Source organism: Cygnus olor, chromosome 5 (assembly GCF_009769625.2).
Source record: "Cygnus olor isolate bCygOlo1 chromosome 5, bCygOlo1.pri.v2, whole genome shotgun sequence".
NCBI classification, from domain to species: domain Eukaryota; kingdom Metazoa; phylum Chordata; class Aves; order Anseriformes; family Anatidae; genus Cygnus; species Cygnus olor.
In genome coordinates, this window is record NC_049173.1 from 49,826,278 (window position 1) to 49,849,199 (window position 22,922).

General features: G+C 45.2%; 1 long non-coding RNA gene across 1 annotated transcript; it reads right to left on the minus strand.

Annotated features, from left to right (window-relative positions):
• Positions 1-18,816: 18,816 nt before the first annotated feature.
• Positions 18,817-22,922, minus strand: LOC121071496. The gene is made up of 3 exons (XR_005820632.1): positions 22,552-22,922; positions 22,348-22,427; positions 18,817-19,943 (listed from the first exon to the last, which is right to left on the minus strand). It is a non-coding gene; the product is annotated as an uncharacterized LOC121071496 (long non-coding RNA).

A 22,922-nucleotide genomic window follows, 5' to 3' on the forward strand; every position in this document is an offset into this window, starting at 1 on the left:
CCGGCTGGAACTGACTGGAACTGGCTGGAACTGGAACCAGCTGGAACTGACTGGATCCGGCTGGAACCAGCTGGAACTGACTGGCACCGGCTGGAACCGCCTGGAACTGACTGGAACTAGCTTAAACCAGCTGGAACTGAGGGGAACCAGCTGGAACTGACTGGAACTGTCTGGAACTGAGTGGAACTGGCCCTGCCTGGCACAAGACAGCCTTGACTGCTCCTCACAGAAACCACCCTGCAGCCCCTGCTACCAGCACCTCGCTGGGAACAACCAGGACAGTCATTTAGTTTCCACACAGGACTATATGTCATGGTAGCTCCTGTTCACCTCCATAGTCAGCTCTTGTAAAAGGTGAAGAAGGTGAGGGTGACAAGTGGAGAACCCTCTGTGGCCGTGGGGATCATTGCAGTGACAGTCCACAGCAAGCTGAAAACGATGTTATGACAAGCTGACTAAAGCTTTCCCCTGTATTTCCCCGTTTTTTTTTTTTCTTCATTACTTCCCACACAGACAACTGGAGCTAATCACTCTCCTCTGTGTTTAAGAAAAAAAAAATGAATTCCCCCAAAACAGATGAAAATAGAGAGCCCTTACCTCTTCACAAAGAAACATGCATTTTAATGTTTATAGAATCATAAGTAGTTCATTTCATACCCTGTTATTTCTAATAAACAATGAAATTATTTAACCTAGTAAGTCCTTTTAAGACTGAAAGTTGGCTTATACATACCTGAGGTTTAGCTGAAACTGAGGGGGAGCCCCAGGAGGACCCAGACCCAAATCTGTCCTTGATGTGTGAAGTCAGGGGAAATCCCAGAGCGTTGAACAAGGCTGAACACAGGGAACCAAAGAGTTAAGGACAAGCATAGAGGACCTAATACATAGGTTTTTCATAAAGGCCAGAACCATTGGGGGAAAAATAGCCACAAGGGCCACAAGTATTTGTTTATTTGAGCCAGTTGCTGTGGCAAGTCATTCAATATGGTGGAAAAGGACTAGCTGAGGTTGTGCTTCTGTCCTGTGTAAGGAGCAGTTCTGCAGGGCCACCTTCAGTTTTAAGCTGCAAAAGAGGTCTTTCTATTTTATGGAGGACTGGGCTAAGGAAGGGGAAAGCTGACTGGTCTTTGATATCTCTTATTTTTCTTGTCTCTGAGGGAAGTAAATTACATTCTCCAGGGAATATGATTGCACTCAGTGCCACTCTAAAGTGCTTCATTTAGCCCTTTGCAAAATCAAGTTGCATTGGTGGATCCACTGCATCTGTAGAGAATGGCTTGTCAGTCAAAAGAGTGAATTCAAACATGATCCCATAGATTTTACATGATCAAGTAGATTTATCCTATTTAGACTGGTTGTTTGGTGAGATGTAGCTTTAGCTCTGGGCAATTTACACAGTGCTCCTGAATGCACTTACTGCATTCCTATTAAGATGCAGAGACCAAACCAGGCAGATCACACCAGCCAAATATTTCAGGCTTTATGTAATTCTGCATGAAAGAAAGCTAAAAGCTCTTAGCCATGCGTCTGTGCTGCTGAGGAATCTCACTCTAGCATTTGGCTGCAGTGTTTGTATCTGCCCTATTGCTGAACATACGTAAGTACAGGTTTGAAAATTACATTCCACTGACACTGAATTGTAAAACAGATCTGCAAAAATGGATAGAGTTAATGTATCTTCTAGTCATTATCTAGTCATTATAAACTACCTAGCAACCCACTTCAACCTAGAGTAAAACAAGTGCTTTGATAATTAATAGTTAGCCACTGGATTAATAGTTAATGTGTAATTAATACCACTAGCTTCTAATAATCCACCATGAAAAACATGAGACATGAAAACACTGTGTGGTTCAGTCTATAAGAAGAGCAAGAAAGCCACCATCTTATAGGGGAGAAAAATTGAGGAGCTGAGGTTCATATCTTGTAGCAGTGCCAGAATGAGTTCACCCCTGTTTGGTACTTAAAGCTCTAGACTGTTCTGCTTGAGAGGACTCAGTGAAGAATAATTAGGGATGGATGTACAGTTCTGAATAAAATCAATTTTGGTTTGAAATAAAATCACTGTTTCAGAGCCAGAAGGGCTTTTTTTTTTTTTTTTTTTCAGTCAGAATGTTTAGTGAACTTTTTATTTCCCTTCACAAGGCATCCTTCTTACACAAATATTTTGAGCCCATTTCTTTCTCTTCTCACAGGCAAGATTCCCACTGAAACTAGTAGAGTCTTCTGCAAGAGAAAGAGTTTGAATCATCCAAGCTGAAATGTGCTCCCAGCAGAGTTGGTGGAGTTAGGTCTTGAACTTTAGTGACTGCCCGGTAATGCCCATCATACTTGAACAAAATCTGAAGAAACCATTTGTGAGACATTGTAAAAGAAAATGGACCCTCTGAAAGACTGGAAAGGGCTTGTATCTCACAGGAGAAATAAAGTTCAAATGAAACTCAGACTTGGAGCTTTAAGAGTAGCAGCAACAGCAGTTAATGAAAGATTAGCACTGATGTTTTATTCCTTCCCTCAAATCATTGTTGTTGAATGAGGGAGCCCTTTCAGAGGAGAAATTACGAAACGTTTGCCTTTAAAACACTGCTTTTAATAGAAATCACAGACCTTACTATAACATCCGAGGAACATTTTATAAGTTTCTGGGAGTATTTAGAGTATACTTTGCCCTTTTAGCTTCGAGTTCTGCCAAATGTGTGCAATGCAATATCAAGCACTTATAAACCACAGTAGAATTGTGGCAGCCATCCTACAAAGGCACCTGCAGGCAAGGGCACTTTGTGGGGCTTTTTCTGATCCAAGCTCCACAACCTATTCCCAGCTCTACGCGGGATGTTAATCCTCGGTGACTGAAGCATCACAGTCAAAGAAAGCAAATTGGATGAGAATGGGAGAAGCCAAAAGAGCAAGGAACTGTAGTGCCAGCACACATTACAGCTCCTGACCTAATGGGACTTGTAATGGCAATAGTAAAGCTTGTATTTGTTAAAAAGATTTTGTCAGGAAAACTGAGGTAGTTTAAAGCTTAGGATTCCAATTATGTTTCTGGGCAGGTGATCAACAAAATATGGCCAGAAAAATATGACTCCTTAATGGCACCTAACAAGCAGTATGGTTTTTGTTTTGTTTTGTGTTGTTCTTTCAGTTGGTACTGCATGTCTTAATCTGTCTGGATGTGGATTTTTTTCAGTGATCCTTCTGTGTTTCTCTTTTGTATATAGTCTATGATGATCTTCATCATAGCAATGTGTAAAAAAAAAAAAAAGAGACAGGTGGAAGATTTGGTTTGAATCTAAAACTAGCCATTAGTCAAACCTATTTATCAATCAGTCAGATACTGGTGTTACACTCTAAGGAGGTAACAGGAAAGGGTTGCAGTTACGTATTTCCCTATATGGAGGTGAACAATCTGTAGATTCAATTGTTGTTATGATACATATTTTGCTTCATAGGTTAATCAATAAGGTTTTGTAGGTTAACAAATAAGACTTTTAATCTGTACTGTAGGCTCAAACTGATCACCAAAACAACGACACAGAACATTAGCAACTGCTTTTGGTTTTTTGTTCGAAGTTGGACATTTGATAATCATGCTAACACGTGAGCCAATATGGAAGCCAAGAAGAGAACATGTGTTTGAGTCAGAAATCTAATGATGCGCAACCTGGAAGGCCAGCCTAGCACTGCAGCATGAAGTCCACCCAGAAGAATGTGTACATGAAATAAAGCTCAGAAAAATGTATGTTGGAAGCAATTGGTGGAAGGTCAGCTTTTCAGAGGTGCTGATTGTCTGCATTTCCAAACTGGAAATGTAGAATTGCAGCACTTCTTGAAATGTGATTCAGAATGAGATGTAACTGCATTGCAGTTAGATAGTAAGTGATGTAAGACTTGAGCAGTGCTACCTTACAAATTAAGAGCTTAGTCTAAAGTGCAGGTTTTTTGTGATCTCCTTTTCTCCTTTGATTGATCCCCATTACAGCTGAAATTAAGGCTCAATTTCTGTCCCTGTAGGTTGAATTTGCCAAAATGTCCTTATGAATGTTCTATGAAGAAATCAAGCTAGGAACAACTGTAAAATTCTAATTACAAAGAGTAATGAAATCATTCACCCTTTATATAGTTGTCTTATATGTGGTACAAGTAAATAATCAACAAATGTGCAGTAACATATCATTATCTGTTTCCTCCTGATGCATCTTTTGGGAGTTCTGCCATCAACCATTTAATACCGTCTTCTGCTAATCGCTATGCAGTTTTTCTGTTCTTCTCCCTTGATTGACTTGACTGACCTTGATGAAAAGGGTGGACCTGAAGAAGATGACAAAGACAATAAAAATGTACCCATTCAGAAATAGAGAGTAAGATTGCTAAAACTGAAAGGTGAAGCAGCTGAGATCTTTCAGAGCAGTAATCCATTCTTAGAGTAATTGGACAAGGTCACCAGGGTATTGCAAAATTTGATCTCACGATATAAAATGATATACTGATCAAAATCTCAGGCCATTATGCAGCCATCTCTTGAATTTTATTTTAAAATTAATCAGCATCTTCAACTACTGCAAAACCAGGTGCTGAAAGGCTGAGATGTAGCATCTCGTCCACCTCTTCTCTCTCTATCAGACACTGAAGTGGCAGTTGACAGTCCTGATGATCCTGCTTCCTCATATGTATTCTCCCTGTCATCCTTGTCATCTTTGAACTCTGGCATGCCAGACTACTATTGATTTTTCAGTTAAAAACACAGAAAAAAAAACATCATAGAAAGTGTTTCCTGCTAATTTTTTTTTTTATTATATTTTAGGCCTTGATATCAGGATATGAATGAGCAAGATCATATGTTGCAACATACTGTCCTTGGGTAAATTTAGACTGTGTAATTCCTAAGCACACATCCCACTCACTACCCTTAAATTAATTCTTATAGGAAAAGCTGTCTTGCAATCTGTCAAATCACTAACTGTCACACTTTTCAGGAATGCCTACCCAGTGGGTAGTAGGATATGTTTATATCAGGAAATCCCCCTTGGCATATCTAATGCAACAGAAAAATGCATCTTAGTATAATTCTGTTATTTATAGCTATGTAAATGAAAGCCAATGAGGTTTAGATAATTTATAAGCTGCTAATCAAGGAAAAAGACTCTATGCACAAAACCCATGAGCTAAAAAGTTCGTTCAAGTTAATGGAAGACTTTGTATAGCTCATAAGGCCTCTGTTTAAAATATCCATGAAGATACTTACACAATACTGATTGCAGTGGTATTTTAAGCTCTGACTTAGAAAAGACTTAAGCATGTGCTTAACTTTGTTTAAATCAGTAGTTCTACTGAATTCAGTACGGCTAAATGACATAATTTTAAGTCTTTGAACCCTAAAGGCCTTAGCGGGTAACCATAACTGAAATTCAGGGAAGTGACAATGCCAGAAGTCACATGAAATCTCTCTGCCTGAGTCTTGGGCTCCCTGAACTTCCCACACCTCTGGAGTCTTGGAGCACTGCTGTCATCACAGTAGTTGCTACCCCAAGCAGCAAACAGGCTCTCCTTTTGCAACATGTTGCCTGCTTAATACAGAGGATAAAAAGAAAGAGATTCCATCAGACCAGATTTCCCACAATGAATTAACAACAGACTGGCACTGGACTATTCACTGCTTTGTAGACGTTGAAAGAGTGACAGGAGTTTCTAAATAGGACAGCCTTCAGCATTCATTGTTAATAGGCATATCAGGGTTTTCAGTAAATATTTATGTAGCGGCCTCCAGGATTAGAAATCAACACTGACGCTTCCCTTTAAAGATTGAAAACCTCAATTGAAGCAAAGTGAAAGATTTTACTATACCATTGTCTCTCCCCTGGACTGTTAGCATTTAGTGGTATGCATGCTGACAGAGAGGGTATTGATTTTTTTACTTCAAACATTTCTTCATAGAAGAGAAGCAACAAAAAGGAATAGAAAAGAAATAATAGTGATTCTTGTTTTCTTCAGCAACACTTCGATCTTACAAGTATAAGCTGTAATAGTCTATTCCATTCCAGTCTGTCCTGCTAGAGAATCCACTTTTCTACATCCTTGTTACTACCTCTCTGTCCTGAAACCACGATCAGAGTACGTGCCTACTGACAGCATAGCTTTAAGCTTCTGATATCTATTCATGGGTCCCTGAGATCTTTCCAAATTCCTGTTGCACTACAACACACAATATCATGCAAAGAGAGAAAAGTCTACGTGGAAAAGTCTGTTTCAAGTAGCCTAAAACGCTTCAGGAAGGACCACAGAAAAGCCAGTCTTGGATCCAGTAGAGAATTTTAGTTTGTCCTAAAACGGTATTTACAATTGCATGTTTTTTTCCCCTATATGTTATTGTCTAATGATAATTCCATTGTTTGCATTCAGTCAGTGTCTTCTCTGTGAAGAATGTCTTGGCCATTGACATTTGTTTTAGATTTCTCTTCATTTATTTTTAAACCAAAACAGCTTGATCCAAAGCCACTGAAGTGAATGGAAAGTCTACCACTCAGTTCAGTGGCCTTCAGAACAGGCCCATAAGGATCCTTAATCATCAGCTGATACAAATTTGGCTAAAATGGATGGCCACATCTATGCTGTGTTGAAAGAGAAGCCTCTCGAATGCCTGTGAGCCTGGTTTGTTTCCTTTCCTGCCTGCCTGTGTCGATTTAACCCTTGGCCGGCCTGGGAATACATGGTCCTGTAGATGCTGGCAATGGTGCTCTGGTTGTACCTCAAGTCATGTCTGGTCGCTCACCCTGTAGCGGATAGATCATTCATCCCCTAGAGCAGTCGTGGGGCCATCCTTTGCAGGCAGTATAGGTATTGTTAATATGAGCGCACCACTTCAAATAACTCAGTCACCTAGATCCATGTGACTACAGGCTAGACTGTAAATTAAATATAATAATTCTGTCTGTGTTACACGTGTTAATGAACCAGGAATTTCCCAAACACTGACAAAGCAAGCATTAAGAATTAATCTCCCGTGTGGGCTGTTTATGTTGTAACAATCCCAAACTGGTTTTCTATGCTTTCAGCCGTAACCGCTGTCAAAGACAGGAGCACAACTGAGTATATCCAGCTACTTGATTTCTGATGGAAATTCTTCTCTTGCTGATGTTCTGGAGTTTTGTTTCACAAACATCTTTTTAAAATGTTTTGGTTTGTTAAAATTTGTGAACTATGCGTTTTTCCTGAGTCACCTAGCAAGCACTGGCTTTTAGACAATATCTTGCAACAGCAGCATCTCAAGGCCCTATCAATACCAGCACTTTGAAATGGATAGGTAGTTTTCATGTGCAGCTTTTACCTCAACCTAATCTGGTGAATTTACGTGAGGACTGCATGCCATACAAGAAAGTAAGATGCAAAGTCCAGAAACTCCTATTTCATGGGATGTATTCCACTGGTTTGGTTTGCCATTCAAAATATTGGCCTCTTCTGCAGAGTACAGGTGCCAGAAGGCTGGCAGGTAAGTACCACATGAGGGTCTGGCCTTCAGTGCACTGGATTTTGCAGTGCTTCTCTGCCATTTTATCAGGGTACAGCCTTTCTGGCCAGCACAGATGAGCTATGTTAAATGTTTTATGATTTTCTCAACCAAAACAAGCCACGGGGGTTACAGTGAAAACAAATAAAAGGGAACAACAAGATACAGATAAGAGAGTTCTGCATATTCCTGGATATGAATGGAGTGTCTTTACCATTATATCATCCCTTTCCTCCATGTGATCAAAACTAAGGTGGAACCAGAGCTTTTTTTTACAGCCCCTTCCTTTAAAGTATGGCATGTCAATTGCAAAAAGAAGAGAAAAAAGCTTAATCAATAGCACTCCAAAACAAGTTAGTGAGACTTTATTTTTTTTTCCTCTGTACATAGGCACAGAGTAAACAGGTTAATCAGTTTAAAATTCTTGTGTAAGGTCACAGTGCTCGGTATGATTTACTGGAGATGAAATTTGGCAGGCAATATGTTCATAATATGATCTAATCATGTTTGGTAGCGTGGGGAGGGAAATAAAGAAATTGGCTGAGAGGACTGCTTAAAAATTGGCAACCTTGCAAATACTGTGACTTCTCTATGGAAATCTCATCAGAATGATGAGCCAGCCAGCTTTTCAGAGCCTGTCCAGAATTTTTCCTTTCAAAATATTTGTGCATGAGTGATAATGGATACCTCCTATTACTGGATGGCTCTTGCAGTGCACTTCAGGACTGACCTGAAGTATCCCCTGCTATTTCAGCGTTGGACTCCAAACTGCTCTGCCAAAAAGCCACGCTCCTCAATCTCTCTTTTTCTCTCAGGTCTAGGGTTCACAAATCTGTTGGAATATTGTCACATAAATGCAGTCAGGCCACATGAGATTGCATAGTGTCCTGCCCCCAGAAATGACCAGGACCATAAATTTCAACAGATACAGACAATAAAATCATTTGGATAATCTGCTCTAGCCCACAGTCTCATCCTGTTCTCCACTGATAAAGACTAATTCAAGTCCTAAAGTGTTTATGGTTTACCAATTGCAATCCTGACCTCTGGCTACCTACCGGTGTGTCTAGTAACCCTTTTACGCTTGCTAAGATTTTGCTGCCAGGGGTATGCTGTGGAAAAGATCCATTACGTCCATCAGAAAAAAAAAAACATTTGTTCCTTCTCTTTCTTCCTTTCTCTCAGACAGTTTTGACCTATACACTTTGTTTCTCAGACATAATAGCTTGAATTTCTTTCTCTCCTTCCATAAGGCACCTCAGAAAGGGCTGCAGGGAAGTCTAGGCCACCAGCTCCTCTCTACCCACTGCTTTGCGCTCATGGAAATTCACGTGATTTCTGCCCTGCAGTGGTCATTGCTATTCCAAGCTCAGAGCTCCTCACAGCTCACGCATGGCTACCACTGGCCCCATCTGCTGCAGCCTCAGATGTTCCTGCTGAACTTCTGTCTCCACCTGTGCAATTCCCCATTATTTCCAAGGTGGACCCCACTGTAAAGAAGCCCTGTTTTCGTGTGCAATGGTGCCACAAGCCATTGCCAAATTTTACCATAGAGCTCATGATTTCTCTCTTCGTGCACTTTTTTCCCATATGCTCAAATACTCGGGGACAAGGTCCCATTGCACAATCACTAGAAGATGTCTGAAATTTTTGCACCAAAAAGAATTGGTCATGTTAAAAATGAAAAATAGTAGCACCACAGTCACTAAAGAATGATTCATCATTCTGTAAAGTTTTGGCAACGTGACAAAGGGCAAATGTTCAGGAAAAGAGAATATTTTCCCAGTGTTAGTAAAACGTTCAACAAAATAAATACAAACTCCCTGGAGATCACTGGCAATAAACATTTAATTTCAGCCTCCACAGAAATGCATCGTTGTTTCTATTATTTTTTGTAGTTCCTCGGGATAAGGAATCTATCTGTGAAAGATTAATCTCTAGATAGTGGGTTTCCCATGAAAGGCATTTACCTTTTCTGTAGTGTCTTTGGACTCTTTGGAAACCACCACAGGGCAGTTCTGAGCATTAATTGCCATTAATTGCTTGGTGCGGGGTGCAGCCTTGGGCATGCACTGCTGGAGAGATTCTTTTACCCTTGCAAACTGCCATCGATTTACCCATCTTACCTGCTGTGTAAAATAACTTTTGATTTATGAAAAGAGAACTAAATAGGTACTGGGACAGTGTAACAGCGAGCTCCATAACACATTCTGCGAGGACCTTTACTTGAGGCAGAAACCCCAGGTTGGAGCAGCTGTCTCTGTCTCAGGCAGAAGCCCTGGTTCCCAGAACTGCTCCACCATGGAAAGTGGGCCTGGTGGTGGTTCAGCAAGCGCCGGCCAGAAACATGAGGCATTGGTCATTAAACCTGACTTATAGCCTGGCTGAGGGAAACACTTTGGGAGGACGGGTTGGCTACAAGTGTTCGTCAGCTCCTCCAGCTCCTTCGCGGGCAGGAGAGGGGAAGTGGAAGATCTCTAACATCAAAGCAAAAGGTTATGGTCTATAAAACTGAGGAATTCACAAAGGACAGGAAATCCTAGCAGGTGAGAGGATCAAAGAAACATGTTTTCACAGCAGAAGGGATTTTCTTAGTGTAGGGGAATAGCCAAAGTGAAAACAAACTGTTCTGTAGCGGGGAAGAAAAGTGAGTGAAAGGAACACTGTGCCTGAAGAACAAAATCCTTTTCACCAGTTGTTCAAGTCAAATATCCTCTCAGAGAAAACTAAGATACAGACGTTCTTACAAGCATGTTCTCTACTTTGTCCACTACTTACTTGTACTTTTGCTTTTATTTAAGTCACTGTATTCTGCAAGACTTTACACCCTGTTTACCTTCCCTGCCATGGGGGTTGCAGTCCCAAGCACCCTCTGGGCAGCAATACCAGTAAGAGATGCTGCTACCCCTGTGCCCCACAGGAGGGCAGCTGCCAGGATGCCGGGGTGACACAGCCACAAGGACACTTTGGGCACGGTGGTGGCTTGCAAAAGAGGGTGACCCAGTGACTGTGCCCTCTGACATGCAGGAGGAGAGGGCACCTTACGGGGAGCTCCGCAGTCAAAAGAGCTCTCCAAGGGGTGCTTGCCTTCATGTGGCGCGATGTTTACATCTGAGTGGGTCCTTAAATGCCTTCTTGAACATGGATGGACTGAAATAAGTTCATCAGTCATGGCTGCAGTACCCCCAGGGGGAGAATTGTCATGCCAAGACCAAGTTTAAATTGATCTATCAAACGTGAGGCTTGCCAAAGCTCCAGAAGTGTAATTACTTTATATTCCTGATAGAAGGGATTAGCAGCTGTTTTGCCTTAACCTTTGCTTTTTCTGTCCCAACTAACTCAGCCTCTTTAAACAATTTATTCTTGTGTAATATAGGGAAAAGTCATGATTAAAATCACATGGCTAATAATACAGCACAGTTCACAGGAGGAGGAAAATTATTGATTAGGCCAAGTGATATAGCTGGAAAAAACAGTCAAGCTTTCAAGCACACAAGCATGAGCGAGCCCAGAAGGCTGTCAGTTTTTCCCAGCCATACCATTTGGTATAACAAGAGCTATTTCCTCTCTCTGGGACCTGGCCCGGATGGATCCTCTTGGGGCACAGTCTGGAGAATGCACTGGGAGAAAGGGAGCCCACCGAATGTCCCTAGCACCCCACTTAATAAATTGGCACAGACTTGGAGGAAAAGTGCCTTGTTATTATCCAGTTACCTTGAAATCGCTCTTAATTCAAGCCAGTATAGGATCAGCTAGAAATAAAATATTTATTCATCAGTTCCAAAACAGACAATGCCACAAAAACATTTATAAAAGGCAAAGTTAAAGCAATGGAAGAAAAAAATATGCTTGAGATTCAGAAGGGAAGCTCTCCCTCTTTTGCTGCCCCTCCTCTCTGCCCTTCTCCTGGCAGTTCAGGGCAGCCTTTCCCCATGCTCACCGAGCAGGGACGGTCTCATTAAGCTTCCTTCTGTGTCCTCCCCTGCCATACATGCCTAACTCGGTGCTCGTGACCTTACACTGAACCCCATCCTTCACAGCAATCTATACCTTAAGAAGCATGCTTGATACCAGCATCTCTGTGGGATGTGTACAGCTCCTCACCGGATTTTTGCCTGAAAGCAGACATGAGGGTAATTAAAATCTTTATGACAGTAGCTAATTTAGGGTTGTTGGCTGCTAGGATCTTTCTTCTAAACATACTAGGAGAAGTTTCTTGCCCTCGTGCCATTTAAGAATTAATGAATGCTTTCTCATAGCTCTGAGCAAGGACTTGATCAGCCTGCATCATTTTTTACTTGAGGGGCTGAAACAGATGGGCTGACAGAGGGATTAAGCTAAGGAGTGTGTTTGTATTCGTGGCCCAAAATGAGATGCCCAGGCTGTGGGGGCTTTTGTTTCTGTTTTAAATCCCATTCTTTTTTATAATACTATCAGAGCAAACTCCCATTGGCTTCCATTACCGCTGTCAGTGCCCACCTTCCTACGGTCAAATCTTGGGGTGGCAAGTGGGGAACCTAGATAAGTCAAATGCAAATAGCTGAAGGCTTGGCTGAAGGAGCCCAGGCGAGGTTTTTGGGTGTTCAGTGCCTCTCTGTTAACAGAGTTGTGGATAAAATCTGCAGGATTCTGCTTCCTTAAGGAGGAGACACCCACCTTTTCTTGAATTCCCCAGTTTGATTCTCAACATTACTACTAATGTCTGCAGGATATACAGCAGAGGTCTGACTACTTCCCACCTAGGTAAAACACTGTAAGGCAGCATCTGGCAAAAGCTTTCCCTTTGTGTCATTGTGTACGAGATAGGCAAAGCAGACCGCAGAAATGGTTGTTGTGACGATGCACCTTTCCTCGGGACTGTCAGTGCTCCCAGAAGGCCCCGCTGCCCGAGCAATCGCTCTGTTTTGGTTTTATTTTGTTCCTTTAAACATTCTGGGATGCTTCAAGCCCACGGTCGGTCACACGGCCGGCTTCTCAGGGCTGAGGGGGAGACGCAGCTGGGCCGCTTGCCACTTGGTGACTCTCCAGCCAGAAACTCCTGCTTTGGCCGCGGCTCTTCTGTGACATTTCCTGAGCTGCAAGGAGAGGCAGAAAGGTGAAATGGCAAAAGGAAGTGCAAGAGGAGTCTGTGCTACTCTTGTTCTTTTCTGAGATGGATATAAAAGGCCCGAAAAGTGTTACTTAGTCTTCTGTTCAAAAAGGCTCCATTCTCTCCTTATGTTTTAGCCTTTGAAGCATCAGAAAAGTCAAGACTCATCTTCGCTGCTTTTTCATGTGAAACTGTATGGATATCTCTGATATTGGCTGCACAGAGCAGGCTGAGCTGAATCTTTAGAAAACTGGTATTTTTGTCTACAGCTGTTTATAGGGAGGTTGCATTAAAAATGTACTAACAAAACCCGGCATTTTAAACAGCCTAGATAAAATTTACTTCTTCTCTCAGTTAATCGTGCTGTACCTTTATCATAGATATCATAATCCTTATAGATCTCAAGCTGTGCATGCAGTCTATCAGGAAAAACAGTAGAGACAAGATCTGAAATTTTGTGTCCAAAATATCCGCTGAAAAATTCGCTCAGAATATCTGTAAAATGAAAATTCATGCAGGACTGCTTTGTAGCTAGGAAAGGAAAAAATAAAAAGACATGGACCCATTTGTTCCTCTCCTGAGATCATTTCCAGAAGCCAGGAAAAGAGCTGTTTTTTCCTCGAGTAAGCTCAACTCAGCTCTTCACGGTGCCATGGCCCAGGCTGTCCTGAGAGCTGATGGCCTCTGGCTTTGAGCCCCCGCACCGATGGCAGCCCCTTCACTGCAGCGCAAGAGCTTGCGGATTTCCCTGCTCCGGGCCTGTAGGCTGCTTTCCAGATCTAGGAGGCACACAACTGACATACAGTGAAAAACAAAAGTCTTTCAGTTTTCAAAAGACGTTCCTCTGAAGGATAAAGACTCTGATCCCACTGACTGCTATTTCAACATGTTGTGTTCCTCCTCCGTGCCAAATGTTGTCTTGGGGTTGTATCAGGAGATAGCGTCAGAGATTTCCACCTGGAGCAGCGCCCTGACACCGCCTGATGCAGGCTGTTGAGCTGTGTGTGTGTGTGTGTGACACAGACAGGCAAGTGAAGCACTGGCACCGTGTTGTCCTGACGGGCTGGCATCAGCCGAGAGCCCTCGTCCTGAGCAGGGCTGTGAGAAATGCTCTCAGCTGACACACAAAATCGCGCGGAATGAATGTTACACGCTTGCAACCAGGCAGCTTGGTCAAAAAGGATCCCTTCGGCTGGAATGTACCTGGCCACAGTTCTGAGGAAACTTGGATGAAGTTGTGAAAACCATAAACTGCTTTTTTGTTTTTTGTTTTTTTTTTTCATTTACTTGGAAATTGCTGAAACTCGGGGAACACAAATCCACTGAGACAGAAGCAAAAGAAAAAGGTTGTCATTCTTCTCATTGACCATTGTGCCCACTTCTTCCCGACGCCTTGCCAGGACACACATCAAGAAGCTTAGCAAGTCCTTGAATGAAGGAACACAACTCTCTTTCTTTCTGCACAGTGAAAGCCGGTATATTTCTGTGTGACACCAGACAGTTATTCATCAAGGATGTTCTTTGTACAAATGAGAGACTTTGTCCAAGAGGACAATGGCTGCGATGCTGATAAAGCTAATAATCTGTAGCTTCTATCTGATGTTTTTCCTCCTCGCCTGCCAAAGGACTTTACAAAGGATGGCATTCTTATCCTGTCATTATAGAAAAGGGAACTAATGCAACAAAGAATGAAGAAACTAGTCCAAGATAAGTCAAGGTAAATCAAAGGGAGAGAAATAACCACTGTTCTGGTCCTGTCCCCCACGATCAGCCCACCCACGACGATGCTGAAGGTAAGAGTTGCATCCTCAGCCTGGTCTTCGGAGGGAGGAATTCACAGCCATGAAATTTCATCTTCTCCCTCCCTGCTGCCACTTATCCTTGTCCCTTCTTGCCATCCTGGCACGTGCTTTCTCCAGACCCTGAGAGGCCTGGACACAGAAGCGATATCAGCAAGAGGGACAGGTTTGACACGACTTCCTTTGCTTTCGTGGGCCGTGGTCAGTGCTTTGAGGTGTGCCACAGGCATCGTGTGCCATACGCAGGCAGAGACAGCTCGCGGGCAGTACACCTCCTCCTTATGACTTCTCTGCCTGGGACAGGCTCACAGCAAGGGCCTCAGAGTAAGGGCAAGGACAGAGGGGAAAGGCAAATTTTCAGGAGGGGAAAATTGGCCAGTCAGGGGGAGGGATGCTCAGAGCAGCTGAATGAGAAAAAGAAATGGAGTCACTTGCCCGAGATTCAGATGTCATTCCCATCGGGTGCTGAGGAGCAGGGTCTTACGACGTCATTTTCTTAAATTAAAAAACCAGTTCTACACAAGTTGAGAATTGCTCTATTTTTACAAGGAAATCTGTCTGTTTCACGATGACTTCCAAACTGTTATCCATAGATCATTAGGAAGCAGCAGTTCCAGGGCCCGGAAGCCCAGGCGCCGAGCTTCGCGAGGGAACATCCTGTCAGTACATTACTCAACAGGCTGACCCCGGGGCTTCGTGGAAGTACCTTTGCCAGGTCTCAGCTCAGGTTGAAGCCTCGTCACGACAGATAATGTAAGAGAGAGGCCGTGCCCAAATGGGTTACGGTCTCTCTAGCGCGGACACTTCAGAGCTCAGAGGCATGGGGAAGGGGGATGACTCGTGAAAGATCTCAAAGGAAGTTTATGACAGAGGTACACACACATTAAATTCAGACCTGCTGAGCTGAAGCCAGATTCCTGCCTTCAGCAGCCCCTGTCTTCAGCTGAGTGCTTTCAGACCACGTTACCTATCTCTCCTCTCCAGATGTTTGCTGGAAACTACTGTGCCATGGTGGCTAGAGGTTGAGATCCACAGAGGAATTAAAAGCCACAAGAAAAGCCTCCTTTGGGCTGCTCTGGATGGAAGTCAGAAGGTTTACATATGGAAATTATCTGTTTGCCAGGGACTCAGGGGTTGAAGGGAGACCTGTGAAGCGTTGGCGCCAGGGCCAGCGTAAACTGGGACAAAACCCAGCGTATCCTGAACACATACATCATTTTCAACAGGGAGCTGTCAAATAGCACAGAGCCAGTCAGATGTCACCGGAGAAAAATCTCTGCTCTTCAGGGACGGGAGGAATTTCTCCGTTACTCAAGAGCGGACAGCTTGGCAGCAGCAGCTCGGCCAACTCCTGTCAGTGGATTAACAAATTACGCAGATATGCTCTCCGCTTTGTATTTACAGCACATGACTGGAAAGAAGAAGGCGCAGTCGGAAGGGATAATGCGAGAAGAGCTCAGTTTCCACATGTAGTGTCAGCTGGATGGCCAGAAGGGAGTCTGATGAAAGCCAGCAGCCTGGAGCAGGATGCTGCCTGTCTGTCTATCTCAAGTGCCTATACCCTGGTGTTTAAGGGCATATGATCCCGTCTCCTCATCCCAGATAAGACAGAGAGTTATAAGCTACTGATATTTCCCTCTAATTCCCAACGCTTAAGTTAATGCTGAGCCTGTGTCTTTAAGTCCTGTTTGTTGCTCCTCTCGTTGCCATAGCATTTAGTGTTTCCATGTTGGAGATTTCCTTTTTTTTTTTTTTTTTTTTTCCAGACATTACCCCATCAGCACAGCTCCAGACCTGGGATTCCAGCCACTTCTTGGCTAAGAGGAAACTAATTCTTGTTGCTATAAAAGTATCAAGCCATGTAAATGCCTGTGGCTCAGATCTAGGTCCCTGTGTCTAGGAATAGCAGCACAGCTCTGAGGGAGTGGGAGAGGAGAGGAGGGAGCAAACAGACCTCTGCACATCTCATCTCATTCCTCCAAGTCAACCTGTCCTCCCCAAGCCAGGAAGAGGAATGGGCCTTCACAATCTTCCAGCACAGTAGCAAACCCTGTTTTTTTTCAGCGTGAAGGACGCTCACCTCCGGGTTTCACCTGCCTGAGAGGGCCGAGGCCACCAGCCCCACCGGCAGTGCTGACCCACTGTGAGGTCCTGGGCTGAGCCGCAGCTGACAGAAGATGTCCCCCGCTTGAGAATGCAATGACTCCAAGACAAAAGAAATTGTTTGGGCCAGATCCAAAGTCCAAGGTAGCAGGAGCTCATCCAGCCCTTTCAGAGGTGCCGCTCCCTGGTTAGATGCAGCCTGTCCATACGGACTTGGGGCATGTGGTGGGCACGGGACAAAGCATGGCACCAGAGCCCCCTCCCTTGCGACATCCCACCTTTGCAGCCGCATAAAACTGAGTCAAGTCTGCTCTTTGCACTCAGACATTAACACGGCCCTGAAATCACCACGCTGGCCGGAGCTTCTGCTTGCCTATCCGGAACACAGAAGTAATGAATGGATATTTAATTGCCATAGTAAAGTGTCTGCTGATACAGGGATGGAAAAATATGAGCTAAGCACAAAGTACCACTAATATTAAGCTATTTCTTACAGCATTGTTAACACTGCTTCGTGCAAATCATTGCTATTGACTCACCCTGGCACACATATTATTTATGCTGCGCAAAGTGTCAATCTGTCACATTGCAGCACAGATTGGGAGAATAAGATAAAATGCTCTGGGGAATACAGCATGAAGCTTTAACTGGCTCTGAGTAACAGCTACTGCTAATTATTAACATTATGCGTTCTATTAAATTACATTAAAATAATAAAGCATTTCAGCTACTGTATTATGTCATTGTAGTACATCAGATGCAGCAGTGCATACTAGTAATGGATCAGGAAATTACATAAGAAATGCAAATAATTTAAAAAGTGGGGAAAATCAAGTTCGAAGCAATACTGTGACGTAAAACAGAACACTTTCTACAGTGCTTTTTTATAACATCCTATTTCATGTGAAATTCTGAACACTTTTTTTCATTCCAATTCTGTTTTTGAGCCTCATGGACCTCAAGGAGAAACAAATCCAAGGTCTTTTCATGAGACTCAAATGGGAAGCGTGGTGCCAAATTCGAACGGTTTTCCTGGTTCCTACCCACTCTGTTTTCTTGTGGTTTTGGATGAATACTTCCTGTCTTATACTCGTGGGCTATGCTGCTGTACAGGCAAAACCCTTGAAAGAAAGGAATTTCAATAAAGAGCTTGTCGGCCCTACGACCGTGATTTATTTTTATTACTACTAGCACTAGAATTTTTTTTTTTTCTTTTTCTTTTCACTTTGCACATGAAAGGAAAAAATGTTTCTGGCAAAGGGGAAACTGATAAAATCCTCAGGGTGAAGGTCTCATATCTGAACTTTCTTGAAAGCCCAGGAGAAAAGAGGGCTGATGGCAGCAAGATTGAGGGAGCTGAACAAATCACGGCCAGGGAGGCAGAAAAGGTTGATGAGCCGTACCGGTCCCAGCGAGCCGGCATCCCCGGGCCCCGCTGCCAGGGCACTGTGTGACCGTGCAGAAACGCGCTGCAGCAGCAGCAAAGAGCCACAGCTCTGAAAAAGCCCAGCCAAGTGCCCTGGCTTCCCCATGGAAACTCTTCAACAGAGGCTGATAAGTCCTGACACAGCCCAAAGCAGGTCTGCAGCAGAGGAAAGGTTACAGGTGCATGTGTAGGGCAGCCATACAAAAGGACAACACAGTCCCTGACCTTCCTGACAGATTCCCAGCTGGGATTTTTATTACCTGAATGGCCCACAGCATTGCATCTCTCCAGCTTTGCCAGGGTCTGTAATGAAGTCTGCTCAGCTGGCCAACAAGGAGCGCGTCAAGTAACTAGAAAAGAGTGAGTGCTAAGCAAGGCGATCTGGATCTCATCCTGCTCCGGGCTCCCCGGCAGCTAGTGAACCTGCCCATTTCCAGGCAAGTCAAATTAGAGCCCGTAGTAAATACCATGGGAATATAAAAGCATTTGGAAAATCAAGATGCATGTTCAAGCAGTGCCGTCTGACTCCGCGCAGCAGAATTGTAGTTGTGAAAATCAAATCACAACTTGGGAAAAACTTAAGCTGCATGTAAAATCCTAGGGTGGATTTTAAAGCATCCTAAAGAGTGTCCTAAATAAGGATGCGTGATGCCTAGAGTTTCACAAAGATTAGAGACATACAACCGTGTGTGGAAGATGCACGTGGGAGATCCCTGGCTCACATTTCCTGTTGGTGCAGGGCTCTGCTCTTACCCCTCAGGTGATGTGGGGTGGGGGCAACGCGGGGTGCCCCTTCTCTTCCCTGAGCTCCCTTCTGTCAACCCCAGGGTGCAGAGGGTTTCTGTTCCTGCCCCCTCACCTGCCCACCTAACTGCCCAGCTAATTGCCCCCTCACCTGCCATGCTAATGGCCAAGCCAAATTCAGTGTTCCGGTTTTCACCGATAGAAACTTCTTGGACATTTAATAGCAAAACTCTCCTCCTGCCACGGCTGCCTGAAGGGAAGTGCTGCAAGCAGCCAGCTCTCCTGGAGCAAAGATTGATTTCATCTGCTGTTGTTTTATTTTAAAGTTGCAGACCCCGGGTGATGTCATGCTTTTGCCAATTACACCCCTGTCAGCACGGTCGGCCCCGTCCAAGAAGAGGGGGTGTCAAGGGCTCTGAGCTCCAGGAAACGTCCCAGCTGGCTCCTGGCTCCCTGTGGGTTCTGGACGCGGCGCGCGCGTGCACGGGAGGCAGTCGCTGTCCCGTGTCAGAGCTGACATCCTGACCTGCAGAGCTCCCACCACGAGGTCTGGCTTTGATTGCGAGGTTTGGACTTCCCCACATGCCGCAGGGGCCCGCTTGCATGACCCCCCCAGCCCCTGTTCTGCCTGGATGCGAAGGAACCTCACCTCCCTTGTTTCTGGGGCTCCTTTTAGCTCAATGCCACGTGCATGAAACGCTTCATCTGTCTTTGCACCCTTGACCTGATTTCATCCAGAGGGGGGAAGAAGGCTGATATGGGCCAGTCGTGAGAGAGCTGAGCTCTTTGCTTCTATGCTGGCATTGTGACCACCGAGCTCTACTAAAAACAATAAATCTTGGAATAGCTTGGATTTTACTAGTGATTCCTAGCTGTACATTGATGACATTTTAACCACTTCCATCCACTCCAGAGCACTTGACCAGGAGTAGAAACTCCTAGATTCAACCTTGACATTTGAACATAATAAAGCAATTAGGATGGGTGTTGCACATTAAATATTATTTTGCTTCCTGATTAGAATTCACAAGATGAGCCCACCTGAGCCTGTCTCCGCACAGCCTGAACATCACCCTCCCACCTATCGCGTCTTTCTTGGCTTTGGCAGCGGGAGACGGGAAGCTCCCAAAGACCTCGTGGGAGCTCATGAGGACCTGGAGTGCTGCAGCCCCTGGAGAGAGAACGGTGCTACCGGGGGCTTGATCTGCTGGATGCTCTCTGCTCAGCCCTGGAACAGCCTGAGTCCGGGGGAAGGGTCTGCTCACATCCACTGCAAAGCTTAAGAAAGTAAACAGGTGTTATTTTCTCCATGATGCCTTTGCTCGTTGGTGCTCTCTCCTGTTATCTCCTTGCTCTGTTTTTTTGGTTTTTGTGACTCAGTGGAAAGTCAGCTCCTGTGATGACAAAGAGCAGGAGGAAGAGAGAGCTGACTTCAGTAACTCATGACCATGTTTGTTTTTCTCTTCTTTGGGGGATTTGTTTCATGACTCTCTCTAAAGTGTTTACAGAAAGTTTGACAGCTAGGCAGAAAGTCATTTGCAAGGAAACTGCGATAAATCAAAACAAAAGCGTTGGTCGGTTTCCCAGAGGAAGAAGAGCTCTTTGTAATGTCTGTGCTGCCCTTCCTCTCCACCCACAGGTTGGGGGAGCTCAAATGCAACAGGAGGGAGCAGAGCAGGGATGAGGGCTGAATGAACCAAGGCTGGGTGGAGGATGGAGGAACTGGGGAAACTCATGTATTCCCCAAACCCGTCTGCTTTTTTCCTCTCTTTAGTTTGATGTCAACGAGAAGGCTACACGAATCAGGAGTTAATTGCGATGTCAGTGAATAGCGACAACAGAAATAACACAGTTCTGCTGTGCTGATTTCCTCAAGTGCCCCCCAGCTGCTCCCAGCTGTCCAGAAGAACCTGGAGGCTGCTTTAGATGTCGCCAGATAACTTATGGTTACAGCACCCCATCCTGCAAGGGCAGAAACCGCAGCACGGGCACGCTGCATGGCTCACCTGGTGTGGCAGGGAGACGCAGCAGGGCCAGCTACAGAAACCAGCCCCGACACTACCTGTCTGGCAAACTGTGGCGTGCAAGAAAGGCTGAGTAAGAGACTCACTCCTGTGCTTTTCTGTTTCATTGCTCCTGACAAAAGCCACGCGTTGTGCCGCACATGGTAGGTGCTTCGTCCACTGCTCGCGCCTCAGCCTGCGCCGGCCTGAGGCTTCTGGAGGAGCTGAAATGCATTTTGATGTAAAAAAGTGTTATGGTATTTTTAATAAAGCCTATTGAATAAAAAATGGCGCTTAGATTTTGGGTAGAGCCGGCTCCTGCCTGCAGTCCTTAACCTCTGAAGGGTACTTGCCCACTGCCATTTAAATCCCATGCAGTAGCTCTCTCTTCCTTCTGACTCTTTATTCAGTCCTTAGGAGAATGCTAGTTAAATACCAGATAAGTAAATACGTAATCAATGAGACATTTATTGAATGTTAATGCCGTGTTTAATAAGGCTTAGAAATTTAAATGGGTCACATTAAGATGTAGAGTGCACAGCGGGGAAACTTCTCAATGTCACCAGCCCCGGTCACAGAAGAATCATGAGCTGGGGCCTTCAAAACGGGGACAGCTTTGTGACTCAGGTGCAGGGGGCTTCTTTTTCCTGCCTCTCGCCCCCAGCAGGAGGGCTCCATACAGAGATGTCTCCACTGTAGGACCGACCATGCAGGGATCTCTGTGGCTGTGAGACCCAAGCTGATAAGCGCAGTGAGTCTCAATTTAGGGTGGCCGTGCAGCATGGCAGTATCCCAGTGCTAACAACCCAAACCTGGGCTTCTGAGCCCAGGCAGCCTGGTGTTGCAGCCAGACCGCATCCAGGCTCCGCTGGCCCACCTCCAGGTTGGCTGTCCCTCCGTACATCACGGCAGACTCTGTTTATTTTCTGCAGCGAAGACTGAGAGCGTCGGTCAATAACTTAACAGCTGGAATGCGTAGAAAAACTATTACAATAGGAATCGCAGCCGCAGGCAAGGCTGCCAGCGGAGACGTCTGCAAGGTGGAAATCCCATCACCTGAGTCACTCGAAACTGGACCAAAAACGCTGGAGAATGCGGAGCAGGAAGGGCCCCCACAGGGAGGAGAAAGCCCCAGCGTGGCCTGATGTGGAGGAGCGCACCGGCACTGGAGGTGGGCCCATAACTTGGGAGACAGGACAGGGACCGGGATGCTGCTCCCTGCTGCCCACCTCCCAGCCTCGCATGGGGGCAGAGGGTTCCTGCACAGAGGGGAAAGGCCAGGGGAATTAAAGCAAAGGTCCAGGGAATCCATACATCACTTTCTTCTGTGCCTTCCCCTGTGCTCCTGGCAGCCAGGGGGGCTCCTCTGTCCTTGGAGGGGCTCCTGCTGCCCCTGCAGGCAGCGCAGTGAGAGAGGTTATTAGGGGCCTGGAAAATGGCTCGCTATTTAAGCCGGCCCTGTTCCCTGCACCGCTTGGAGGGAGCCACACCGCTGGCTTTACGCTGGCGCAGCTGGGGTTGTTACCCTATGGCTAATTAGAGCGCTTTCACCGGCCCTGCGAAAGCTGTGCCTTTTTAGGACTTGCTGAAAACTTTAAGATGTGTCTTGGGTGTAGTTTTGCTTCAGACGCTACATTTTATGAGCATTTTTTAACTTCCTCTAGCAATAGCAACTCTACCTTTAGGCTGGCCTCATTTCTCCAGGCAAGTCTGCTCCACCCCAGTCTTCAGCTGGGCCCGTCCCAGGGCTATCCAGTGCCTGCAGGGGGCATTAAGGGGAGGAGGACACTGTTAACAGTGAGGGTACTTAATCCCTCAGCCAGCTTGCCAGAAGATGACAGAAAGTCTCTCCTTAAAGGCAATATCCATCTGACGATGCATACTTCTTCACGGGTCTGCAGGATGGCTCAGGAGGTCTGGGGACTGTGGTCAGGGTGGCTGGCTCTTCTCTTCCAGAAAGACACTGGTTTGGGGTTTCCCCTCTCTCTTCTGTTACGCTACGTCAGGGCAGGTGCCTGAACTAGCTGTGCCAACAGCATTGAGCAGTGTTCTCCACTCACGTGTTTTGGCAGCCAGAAGGAGAGGAGATTTGCTATCAGTGCGTATGGCATGAAAATTGCAGGCAACGGGATCTGACCCTTCAGGATGCCCCATCAGAAAGCAGGGGCATGCACCCGATGCATTATTTATCCTCTCAGGTGGCGATTACCTTTCATCTCCCTGAATTGCCTCAGCAATTTCACTTGAAAGCATT